Here is a 13,066-nt window from a genome sequence, read left to right on the forward strand (position 1 = left end):
GAACGTAATGTAAACAAAAAGGCAGATAATTACTACTTATATATGATTGAAGCTGAACAAAACTAAACGGAATATAGCTGAGCTAAATTATAATTAAGCAAATTGATATTAAGCCAGAAAAAACAGACTCTTAAGGAGTTGTGTTCATGCCACTTTTTTAGGGCGATTTAACTGAAAAGTTTCGTTCCAAACTTATGATAAACTTATGAATAGATCCGTTCATGTGTTTGAATTTGATTAAAATAGACAAATAACAAAGGGACAAAGGGAGTATATATTTAAGCAAAAAACGTTTTTCTTATATTTACACAATGTCCAAACATTTTGTAAAATGGTCTACCTAAAAGAACAATGAACACCATGGAGTTCTTTTAAGGGTAACAATTCCCACACAAATTGACCATATTATAGGTAGATCGATATTGCTTCAAAAGCAACAATTCAGAATAAATATCAGAAATTATTTTTTGATATTACCCGGCCAACGGTCGGGCATGAAATTTAGTTATTAAACTAAAGACTTATTATTATCTGAATTTCCTCATAAGTTTAGAAATTGTTCAAACTTTTTTTATGGCGGTAAAAAAAAAGTGTTTAACGAACCGAATTTGAGAGTCATTTCTAACTATACCAAACCGAATTAGGAAGTCATCTTAAAAACTGAAATTAAGAGAAATTACGTCTTAAAACATAGAAATCTATAAAAATTTGTCTCAAACCGTAATTATGTGCTTGTATTCCATATATAAAATTGGTTTGATATTTGCATCGTGTTGTTTTCCTAATAAGACCTGGACAATTATTATGGAAGGGTAGGGCATAAATTAGCAACAAAGAAATAAAAATTATGATAAACGAAAATAGATCAACGCTCATACAACATGAAAATCATATACACATAGACACATAGTGACATAGAGATCTCAATAGAAAAATGTCTCAAACCCGTCATTATGTGCTCCTACTCCATATACAACCTCGATTTGATATTGGTATCGTGTGCCGTTTTTCGATAATACCTGAATAATAATTATAGAAAGTTAGGGCGACATCAATTTAGCAACAACGAAATAAGAACAAATAAACATAAACAAAATACAATAGCCAATGGTCCTAAATAACACTAATCAATCATGTACGGGAAATATATAGACTCCTATTATATATATTTATATCAGTTAGTCTTGCTGAATACGGGTCGGAGCAAGTGACGGGTAATACCACTCACAAAACGGATAGGGGGGACAAGGTGGGGGCACCCCCATGTGCTTCCCTTTCTCCTCTATTTGGGTCATTTGTGAGAGGAAATGGTATCCGTCACTCCAAAGTGACGGATACGTGTCGTCTTCAATGAGATTTTGCCTATTTATATAGGATATGTACTAAGAAGAGTCCTACGTTAAAATCTAATCTTACCAATTTCTATCTTGTACGAAGTAGTTGTAATTTATTTATTTGTTCTTTATTTTCCAGTAGCATAATTAATCTGCAATTCAATAGCTACACAAAGTCTCTTTCAGTGGCATAACTAATCTGCAATTCAACAGCTACACAAAGTGTAGTGTGGATTCCTAGCTCTAATATTTGTTCGTGAATTGTATATGTAATTCATATTTATTTTAGCATTATTTATTTTATTTAAGTGTTTTGTAAAGGTTGGAGACTCTAATATAGCTCGAAAAAAAGCTTCCTTTATTAATATAAATAGATATTGATTGGAAGTTCCTAAGAAGTGCGAAAATGAGTCTTATTTGGTTACCCAATTCATGGGAAGTTCGAATTCCTATGGAACTCCAATTCCTAAATAATGTGGGAAGTCACTTACCTAGCCCCCTTTGGTAAGTGGAACTTCCCACATGAATTGAGTTCTCATATCCCAACCAAACAACTTTTTTGCAATTCACATGAATTGCAAAATCATATGAATTTTATTTCTTGGGAACTCCATCTTCCGATTGTCAACCAAACAACCCCTAACTTCTAAAGCCGGCTATCATGATCTAATTTTGGTTATTCCACGTATATGCGCCCGATGCTACCTCAAAATATGAAATGATCTCCTATTAATTTAATACTCCCTCCTATTCACTATATTCTTCATAAGAAAGTTAATTTGGACCACACAAAACATACTACCCCACATGTAATTGAATTTGGACCACACAAATCAACCCAAAAAAAGGAAATAGGGAAGAAAACCTGAATAATCTGAAAAAAGAAATAGTGAAGAATATAGTGAATAGGAGGGAGTACAATACAAGACCAGTCAAATCCAACTAAACTCCCCATCCAATTACCCATTAACACTATATACAATCCTATCATGGAACAATTGGTCTCCCTTGTGACGGGTTACCATTTGTGGCGGATATTTTGTGAGATAAAATGGTAACAAAATGGGTTTGTGGAGAAAGGGGACCACATGAATAGTGTAGCAGAGAGAGAAAAAGTGGGTACTTTGTGAGGTAAAATGGTATCCGTCACTCAAGAGTGACGGATATATACCGTCACAAACAAGAATTTGTGATCATGGAACCACCTCATGAAAATTTTTGACCTTCAAAACCTTTCTTAATCTGTCATGATCCGGTGTTGCAAAATCCTAAAGCGGGATTAGGAATACCAAATAATACAAAGAATGTACAGAGCAGTCGTTGTACTCTCACTAAAAGCATGTTACCAACCAGCGAACTCCGTCATTAGCTGCCATTTCGATGTAATATGAATTCCAAAAAAAAAAAAAAAAAAACACCGTGAATCGTAGTGAATTGACGGAATAAATACCGATACTTCCCCATAGAAATTGTTAAGATTTCAATAGCAATGAGGAAGAATGCCATAATAATTATTAAGTATTTTAATAAACATCTTAATTGCAAGCATTGTAATTACCTCTCATCTGATTTTGACAAGGCCTAGACCGATTCAGGTCAACGAAGCTGTCAAAAGCACTGCTCTTAACTTTCGGGAGAACATTGTTTTTTGTCATAGGTTGAAACGACCTCTATCTCCTTCACTTTGCCTTTGCCTTTCTTATTTTCCTCCTGCAACCCGAAGAAACAAACTAAAATTCTGAAAATTTGTGCAGGAAATTTGCAGGAACACAAAAGCTTACTGCTATCAGTTAAGAGAACTCACTACAAAAGATGACTGTCTGATCTTTTTCTGCTGCTCTGAGAGTTCGCTGATTTCTTCTTTCCCATGATCATGAACCGCGGCAGAACCAACATTTTGTTGCCTCGAAATGTGTTTCCCATCTTTTTGCTTGATCATTTTGGGTGCATTGGACAACTTTTCCTGGTTGCAAGACCTTATTTCATCTCTCAATTTTATATCTTTCTTCTCCAAAAATTCCGTAAGAACACAAAGTTTGAAGTTTTGAACCCATAAACTTAATTCATGAATTTAACCCATTAACCTTAGGGGGGGGTTTGGTTCGTCAAAGGGAAAGAGAATGAAATTAGGAAAGGGATATGAGGGGAAAAGAATGAAATAACCCAAAATTTTCATCCTTGTTTGGTTAGAATAGGAGAGAATAGACTAATTAATAACCTACCACCCATCTTTTCAATCACCACCGTGAACCATCTAATATCAATACCACTTAGCACCATTAAGAGCCGCCGCCGACGACGACATACATCCGTTGATGACACCTTGCCGGACCTCTCCTCCCACCCTTCGAAAACCCATCACCACCATTATAACAACCTCCCCAACCACCCGAAATCTCTTACCCCACACTCGAAAACACCATATGACATGGCTCTTGGGGTGTTTAGGAGGTTTTTATGGATCTTGGGGTGGTTGTTATAATGGTGTTGATTGGTTTTCGAAGGCTGGGAGGAGAGGTCCGGCGGGAAGAGAATGGTGTAGGCACGGAAAATTTATTAAAGTGCCAAATAAATAAAATGAATTAATTATTTTTGAGTTAATACCAAATTTTAACTTAATTTAATTAATTTGTCCCGATTAAATAAAATATGGGCCGATCGGATTACAAAAGGAGTTGTTCGGATCACTAAACCCGAAAAAATTAAATTTGGGCCAAGGTTACTTATAAACCCACAAATGGGCCCGTGACCATCAAAGTCCAACAAGTGGGATTTGAAACTCTATAAATAGAGCCTCTCTCATTCATTCAAAGGGTTGGAAATTCATAATTGCAAAGGAGCTAGAGAGAACAAGGTACAAATTCCTACAAATCCTCTCTCACAAAATCATTGCAAGCGATCAACAAGCACATCAAATCGTGCGCTGCGTTGAAGATTCAATCACAAGTTCAAACCTTCAAGAGAGATTCAAGTCATCGCGACCCTCTCAAGAAATCAAATTTACATCGCGCGTAGAGCAATTAAATTTGTCTACACGCGCACCCCTCACGTGTACCCCGTACACGTACCCCTTTACAAAGATATTAGAATCGAGAGGATACATTAGAGATTGTACACGTACTTTTGATATTTATTAATAAAATATAATTGTTTCCTTGTTTTGTATTTCGATTATCGTTATACAAAATTTGTTTGTTACAAATTTTGGTGAACCCGACGTGAAGATCTCTACCTCTCATCTCTACTTTGCTTTTTTTATTCAAGTCTACCAAAACAAGAAGATGTCTACCAAGCAAAGCACCTCCTCCACCCATCCAAAAAGACCTACGCAGATATTCTCGGGGTACCCCCATGGCTCCTACCTCCCCTCGCTACGCGATCGGTTGGCATCTCCACAAGAAGAATGGCGAAGAAGGTCAGTCAATGTCAATCTTTGCCAGTCTATGCTCGCACACGTCCCAACTAGGCCGCGCAAGTTCTCTCGTCGCCTCCATAGGCCGCTGCCGCTAAAGACTCTTGGCGCCTCATCTCCTTCACGCGAGGAGGGTAGAAGTGTTAAGGCTGACAAAAAGGCTTCCCCTGCAAATCCAAGGCGTCGCCAAAGAAGAAAGAAACATCAACTCCTAGCGTCGCCGGTCCATGGTGATAAGTGGTGATACCCTTGAGGATCGAATGCAAAAAATGAATGAACTCCTTGAGAAGATGATGAAGGAGAATGAAGAAAAGAACAAAAAAATTGATGAGCTCCAAAAAGAGGTGGTGGAACTCCGTGACAGGAAGGCCGAGAGCGAGCATGGTGACACCGATAGGGATGTTGATAGCGATAGAGAAGTTGGCGAAGATAGGGAAAAGCCAAAGAATGAGATCAAAGAACTTCACCAAGAGAAGTCTGCAGGAGTTAATAGCCAAGACGATCAAGTGTCGCTTGGATGATAGCTCGACAAGTAGTGGACGCTACATCAAACCTTACACTAAGAGGATTGACATCTGCAAGATGCCATCTCGGCTATCGGCCTCCAAAATTTCAACAATTCGACGGGAAGGGGAACCCAAAGCAACACATCGCCCACTTCGTCGAGACATGCAACAATGCTTTGAACGAGAAGGTGATCGTTTGGTGAAGCGATTCGTTCGTTCGCTCAAAGGGATCGCATTCGACCGGTACACGATCTGGACTCGAAATCAATTGACACCGGGGTCACATGGAAGATGAATTCCTCAACGATTCTACAAAGACCAGGCGTGTCGTCAGCATGAGCGAATTGACAAAGACAACTCAATGGCAAGATGAGCCTTGCGTCGATTACATCAACAAAAAGGCGTGCGCCGAGTTTGGAATGCAAGGATCGCTTAAGTGAAGCGTCGGCCGCTTGAAATGTGCGTCAACGGGATGAAATGGGACATTCTTTACATCCTGAAAAGGATCATGCCAAAGAGCTTCCAAGACCTGGCTACCCGCGCCCATGACATGGAGATCACAATCAAAGAACATGGTAGTGCTCGACCAAGTTCTTCAAAGGTGCCAAGTGAAAAGAAGGAGTTCAAGAAAACTGATAAGAACTCCAAATCGTCGACAAAGGAAACAATGGTCGTCGAAACCAAAGAGCGTGCACTGTGAAAATATCGTCAAAGCCTAAGTATGAAAAGAAGAAAGAGTCATTTTCTTACAACTACCAACGAGACAAGCCTACATTGAAAGACTTGCAGGCTAAGAAATACCCATTCCCAGATTCGACTTTGTCCGGAATGCTCGATGACCTCTTAGAGAAGAAGGTTATACAATTGCCCGAGTCGAAGCGCCCGAGCAAGCAAACAAGACAAACGATCCCAATTCATCGTTATCACAGGATGGTGAGTCACCCTATTGAAAAGTGTATAACACTCAAGGAGAAGATCATGCAGCTCTCCAAGGAGGGGAAGATCATTCTTGACTTGGATGACACAAGAACTACAAATCAAACTACTGTAGTCTTGGAGCAACTTTGACGAGCCAATTATACAACAAGGACAATGTGTGTATATGTTGCGGTTCGGGAGTTTTGAGCTCGTGGCATTACGATCCAAGGGTCATTGTCGTCACTACCTCCAACGTCATTGGAAGAAATACTACCTCCTCAGGATAAGAACGAGGAAAAGAAGCATGAAGATGACGATGAGGGTTGGACTTTGGTTACGCGCAAGAAGTCAAAGAAACAAACAAGACAGATAACGCAACCTTTCACCGTCAAGAAAACAATCAAAGAAGACGAAACCTCGCAAGACGAAGGGAAAGAAAAAGTCCAAAATAGTTGTCAAACCACATGTCTTGCCAATTGATTTGCTGGAGCAAGAACCACCAAGTCCCGTCACCTTAGAAGAATTCTTCCCGCGAGATTTCATGAACAAGGTTATCAAGTGCACCATCTCGGCTGCATCAAGGTGGCGACGATGAAAAGAAGAATGAGGAAAGGGGCCTAGATGATGCGGTATCACCACAACAGTCTCATTCTGAAAAAGAGAACGAAATAGTGGCTGCTCTCGATGCCCTTCCTACAAACATGGGGTGGAAACAAATCTTTCATCTACCTAAAGATAAGCGTAAGCTGATAATTCAAGGACTTGAGAAGCCAGAATTGTACGCAGGCAAGTTGAAGAAAAAATGCGAGCCTCCTGAGCAATCAACTGGATGTGTCTCCTGCAATGCAGCTTTGAGTTTCTCAGATGAGGATTTACTTCTTGGATCCAAGCCTCACAACAGGCCACTTTATGTGTCGGGGTACATTCGGGGGCAAAAGGTCAAGCGCATCTTAATAGATGGAGGCTCAGGAGTCAATCTCATGCCAAAATCCACCATGAATGAATTAGGGATCACAATGGATGAACTCTCGAGTAGTCGAACAATGATTCATGGTTTCAACTTGAATGGGGAGCGTGCGGTTGGCATGATCCGTGTGAACCTTACCATGGGTGATCTTTCTTCCGACACATTATTCCATGTCATGGATGGCAAGACATCGTTCAAACTATTGCTGGGACGACCTTGGAAGCACGAAAATGGAGTTGTCGCCTCAACCCTCCATCAATGCTTGAAATATTACCGTGGTGGTGAAAGGAAGATAGACGGAGACGCCAAACCCTTCTCTAAGGTCGACTCTTTCTTCGCTGACGCAAAATTCTTTGAAGAGAATGGTACTTCCAGTGAGTTCATGCCAACCACCATCTCTTCAACAGGAAAAGGAGGTAAGCGGGAAAAGAACATCATCAAAGAGGATGAAGCTGCAAGTCCTGCTAAAGAAAATGATGTTAAGAAAGATGTAGACAAGGCCAAGAAAAACAGATACTCCCGTTGCATCACCCAAGAAGCAAGAGACGCCGCAAAAAACTACACCACCAAAGATTACGATACATCCCAAAATCTCGCCGCAAAGATGGAGAGAGTCCTTTTGCAGAGTGTCTAACACCAAAGATAGAGCCTAAGGATAAAAAATCAAGTCTGGTGTTCAAGCAGGAATGGGTGGCCAAAGTCGTTACACCTCTACCAAGTTCATCTCAAATGAAGATTGTGAGACCTCCTCCGAATGGTTTCGTCTGTTCATCCAGTCAATCATCAGGTGAGGAAAATAAGGGGATATTTGATTCCAATGCTTACAAGCTACTTGCGAAGGCTGGATATGACTTTACAAATCCGACTCCTCTTGGCAAAGTTATAAAAGTTGAGCCGTACGGTCTTAACAAAGCGCAACATGAAGTATTCAAGCAAGATGGGAGCTTCATGGTGACCAGGGCCGGGCTCGGATATGAGTCTCCTGCGCTCGTGAAGATTGGTGCTCGTAGAAAAGGGGCTACTGCATCTTCTCAGCACATCACAGTAGAAGAGGTCAAAGAAAATGAAGAAGGAGAGGAAAAGATGCATCCATCTTCAGTCTTCGATCGAATAAGTCCACCTTCAGAGAAGTGCCGTCCTTCTATATTTACAAGGTTAGGGAGACCAAATGCTTCAACCAAACACATTTCTGTCTTTGCTAGGCTTGGCAATCAAGGAGAAAGTAAGGTCAAAGTGTCAACACCTTCGTTGCGCATAAACAAGAAGGGCGCAATACATGAACGCTTGGGTGGTCCATCAAAAACAGTCTTCAGTCGACTAGGGGCTCTCAAGAGGAATAGTGGTGAGGGTCGTCCTCTCTCAACTTTTGCAACACAAAATGAAGAAGAAGTAAGAGTAAGCGATGATTTGAGAAGCGCAATACCATCTCGCATGAATCGTATGCAAGTAGTGGATATCATCCAATATGAGCCACTCAAAGCAAGGAGGCGCGTACTAGTTCTCACAGGCCGCCAAAAAAATGTTGAGCCTATTCCTTCCTCTTCACGTCCCTCTGATGTAAAGAAGCCAAGAGATTTAGAAGTTACAACGTCGTCATATCATATCACAAAGAGAAGAGATACCCCGACGAGAATGAAGAAGTTGAGGCCGATGAGGCCCCTGAAACACTTGAAGACGGGGGGCAATCGACTGTGGATGAACTCAAGGAACTCAATTTGGGAACTACTGAAGATCCTCGCCCCATTTATGTCAGTGCTTTGCTGACTAAGGAAGAAGAAGAGGAGTACTACAAGTTATTGGTCGAGTACAAAGATGTCTTCGCTTGGAGCTATAAAGAGATGCCTGGACTCAGCCCAAAAATTGCAGTTCATCGTCTAGCAATCAAGAAAGGCACCAATCCCAAAAAGCAACCTCAACGTCGTTTCAAAGGAGCTTGTACCTGAAATTGAAAAGGAAGTCAATAAACTCATTGAAGCAGGTTTCATTCGAGAAGTCAAATATTCTACTTGGATAGCAAACATTGTCCCAAATCGAAAGAAGAATGGACAATGGCGCATATGTGTCGACTTCAGAGACCTTAATGATGCATGCCCGAAGGATGACTTCCCTTTGCCGATTCTGAGTTGATGATTGACGCAACCACTGGTCATGAAGCCCTCTCATTCATGGATTGTACTGCTGGTTACAATCAAATACATATGGCACCTGAAGATCAAGAAGCAACGAGTTTTCGAACCCCAAAAGGGATCTTCTGCTACACGGTCATGCCGTTTGGATTGAAGAATGTTGGCGCTACGTACCAACGCGCAATGCAAAAGATCTTTGATGACATGCTGCATAAAATAATAGAGTGTTATGTTGATGACGTGGTTGTCAAATCAAAGAAAAGAGAAGACCATATCAAAGACCTTCGAACCGTCTTTGAAAGACTTAGAAAATGTCAACTCAAGATGAATCCACTCAAGTGTGCGTTCGGTGTCACATCTGAGAAGTTCTTGGGGTTTGTGGTTAGGCATAGAGGCATTGAAATTGACCAAACAAAAATTAAAGCCATCAACGAAATGCCGGAACCAAAGACGTTAAAAGAGTTGCGCGGATTGCAAGGACGTTTGGCATACATTCGAAGGTTCATATCTAACCTAGCTGGACGTTGCCAACCATTCAGCCATCTCATGAAAAAGGATGCTCCATTCCAATGGGATGAAAAATGCAAAAATGCTTTTGATAGCATCAAGAAGTACTTGGCCAGTGCACCGAAGTCTTTGGGGCACCAATTCCAGGAAAGCCACTTGTCCTCTACATCGCAAAGACAAGAACGCTCACCGGGGGCAATGTGTGCTCAAGAAATTGAAGACCGTAAAGAGAGAGCACTCTATTACTTGAGTCGTACCTTGGTTGGAGCCGAGTTGAATTACTTGCCCATAGAGAAGATATGTCTTGCTTTGGTGTTCGCCATCCGAAGTTGAGACACTACATGCAGGGCGCATACCATACACGTGGTCTCAAAAGCTGATCCAATCAAGTACATACTCTCAGGACCAGTCTTGTCCGGAAGACTTGCGAAATGGGCAATGTTACTTAAGCAAAGATGACTTGGTGTTCGTGCCTCAAAAGGTCATCAAAGGCCAAGCTATCGCCGACTTCTTTGCGATCATCCAATTGCAGAGTGGGAAATTTCAGATGACCTCCCAGGAGAAGAAATTTTCTATGTGGACGTCCTACCTCCATGGCAAATGTACTTTGACGGTGCTGCAAGGAAGGACGGAGCTGGAGCCGGAGTTGTATTCGTAACTCCACAAAATCATCTCATGCCATACTCCTTTACGCTCACTCGGTTGTGCTCAAATAATATGGCAGAATACCAAGCTCTCATACTCGGCCTCCAAATGGCGATCGAAATAGGTGTTAGAGATATGGACATCTACGGCGACTCGAAGTCGGGTGGTCAACCAAGTCCTTGGTGAATATGAAGTAAAAAAGGAAGACTTGATTCCCTACCATCAACGGGCATTACAACCGCTGAATCAACTTGACGACATCCATGTTGGTCATGTACCAAGGAGTGCCAATAAGTTGGGTGACGCGCTTGCTAATCTTGCGACCACTTTGGCACTCAAAGGGGCGAAGAGTCTATGCAAGTCCCAGTCTGCAATCGTTGGGTAGTATCATTGCTTGAAGAAGAGGAAAATGTAGATACAACCAACATGATATGCGTCTACACACGCTTGATGAAGATGACAAGGCGTCAACCTATCATTGATTTTTGGACCACCAAAAACTACCCGATGATCCCAGCACACAAGGTAGAAATACGTCGACGTGCTCCAAAGTTCATTCACTATAAAGGGACACTCTACAGACGTTCTTTCTCGGCCAATGGTTGAGGTGTCTAAGCAAGGACGAAGCTATCAAGCAATGCATGAAGCTCATTCTGGCATTTGTGGTGCTCATCAATCTGGGCCTAAACTTCATGATCGCGTAAAGAGAATGGGATATTACTGGCCAACCATGGTGCAAGATTGTATGGACTTTGCAAAAAAATGTGAACCCTGTCAGTTCTACGCAAACTTCATACACCAACCGCCGGAGCCGTTGCATCCTCATTGTTTCTTCATGGCCCTTTGAAGCTTGGGGACTTGATGTTGTGGGACCTCTTACTCCAAAGGCCTCAAATGGACACGAGTATATCCTCGCTGCCACTGACTACTTCTCAAAATGGGCAGAAGCCATCACACTACGGGAAGTGAAGAAAGAAAATGTTGTGGACTTCATTAGAACCCAAATCATCTACAGATATGGTGTACCTCAACGTATCACAACTGATAATGGGAAACAATTTTTCAACCATCTGATGACAAGTCTGGGAGAAAAATTCAAGTTCAAACAATACAAGTCATCCATGTACAATGCCTCTGCAAATGGTTTGGCTGAAGCCTTTAATAAAACTCTTTGCAACTTGTTGAGAAAAGTAGTAGCAAAGTCAAAGCGAGATTGGCATGAAAGAATTGGTGAGGCGTTGTGGGCATATCGTACCACATACAAAACACCTACTCAGGCAACCCCGTATGCGTTGGTGTATGGAGTGGAGGCCGTGTTGCCTTTGGAGTTGCAAATTCCTTCCTTACGCATTGCTATAAAGGAGGGACTCACAGATGATGAGAATGACAAATTGCGATTAGCAGAGTTGGAAGCTCTCGATGAAAAGAGATTAGAGGCTCAACAAAAGCTCCAGTGCTATCAAGCAAGGTTGTCACGCGCATTCAACAAAAAGGTGCGCCCTCGTCCTTTCCAAGTAGGAGACCTCGTCCTTGCAGTACGAAGACCAATCATCACCTCTCACAAGCCAGTTGGCAAGTTCACCTCTAAGTGGGATGGTCCATACGTGGTACAGGAGGTCTATACAAATGGTGCTTACAAAATCGTGGATGAAGACGGCGTTCGAGTAGGCCCAATCAATGGGAAGTTTTTGAAGCGTTACTATTCTTAAATCCCAACAGTGAAGGCTCCTAAGCAAGAGTGTAAACTGCAAGTCGAAGCTCCTAAGCAAGAGGCTAAACTGCATACAAAAAAAAAAAAAACAAAAAAAAAATCTCCAAAAAAAAAAAAAAAAAAAAAATACTCCTTTCTTCCTTTATGAACTACGTCGGCTTGATCTTGTGAAATACACTTTGTGCTTCACAAGTACGTAGGCAACTTGGGTGAACATGTAGCTCAAGTGCAGCCACACCTCCAAACAAAAAAAAATTCCATTTCTTGAACTACGTTGGCTTGATCTTGCAAGTTGTCATCTTGGTAGCTTTGCGAGTACGTAGGCAGTTTGAGCAAACACTTTGTTCAAGTGCAGCCACACCAAAAAAAAAACCAAAAAAAATTACAGCAAAATAATTACTCCTGGCCCGCAAGAGTCTAAACTGTGTACGGCTAAAATTACAGTCAATCATCAAGCAAGGTTGTAAAAGCAAGGCCATGGTAATCGATGATGAGTTCCGCTTGAGCTGGGTCTTTACACTATTTGCTTCACGGTTAGCCTTGGATAGATCTTTAAAAAAAGAGGGTCACATCGCATACAGGTGATGAAATGATGTAGCAATCTGGCACATAAAGGCTTGGAACTTCCTTACAATCGACGAGCGAGTTCATTGCATGGTAACTCCAAAGGGAACCCAAGATGACCCATCCAGGAGTGACTCGTACTCTCTTGGAGTCGACGAGTCAGGTCCATTGCGAGTTGCATCCCTGCAAAAAAAAAAAAAAAAAAAAAAAAAAAAAAAAAAAAAAAAAAAAAAAAGGAAACATACAAGTATAGAGAATATGTGGAAGTCTTTTACAAGTAGGGGGGACATCAAATCAAGAATTGTATTCATCCGGCAGGTCTCCAAGGGAGAGGGTAAGTTGAAGGTGTGATGAAATAATAGTCTGATCTTCAGAA

At 41.4% G+C, this 13,066-nt stretch overlaps 1 long non-coding RNA gene across 1 annotated transcript; it reads right to left on the bottom strand.

The window, feature by feature from the left end:
• Positions 1 to 737: 737 nt before the first annotated feature.
• LOC141626392 (uncharacterized) lies at positions 738 to 3,859 on the bottom strand. The gene is made up of 3 exons (XR_012535974.1): positions 3,139 to 3,859; positions 2,893 to 3,044; positions 738 to 1,019 (listed from the first exon to the last, which is right to left on the bottom strand). It is a non-coding gene; the product is annotated as an uncharacterized LOC141626392 (long non-coding RNA).
• Between the last annotated feature and the right edge of the window lie 9,207 nt (positions 3,860 to 13,066).

The sequence above is a fragment of the Silene latifolia genome, chromosome Y (genome assembly GCF_048544455.1).
Source record: "Silene latifolia isolate original U9 population chromosome Y, ASM4854445v1, whole genome shotgun sequence".
Classification (NCBI taxonomy): domain Eukaryota; kingdom Viridiplantae; phylum Streptophyta; class Magnoliopsida; order Caryophyllales; family Caryophyllaceae; genus Silene; species Silene latifolia.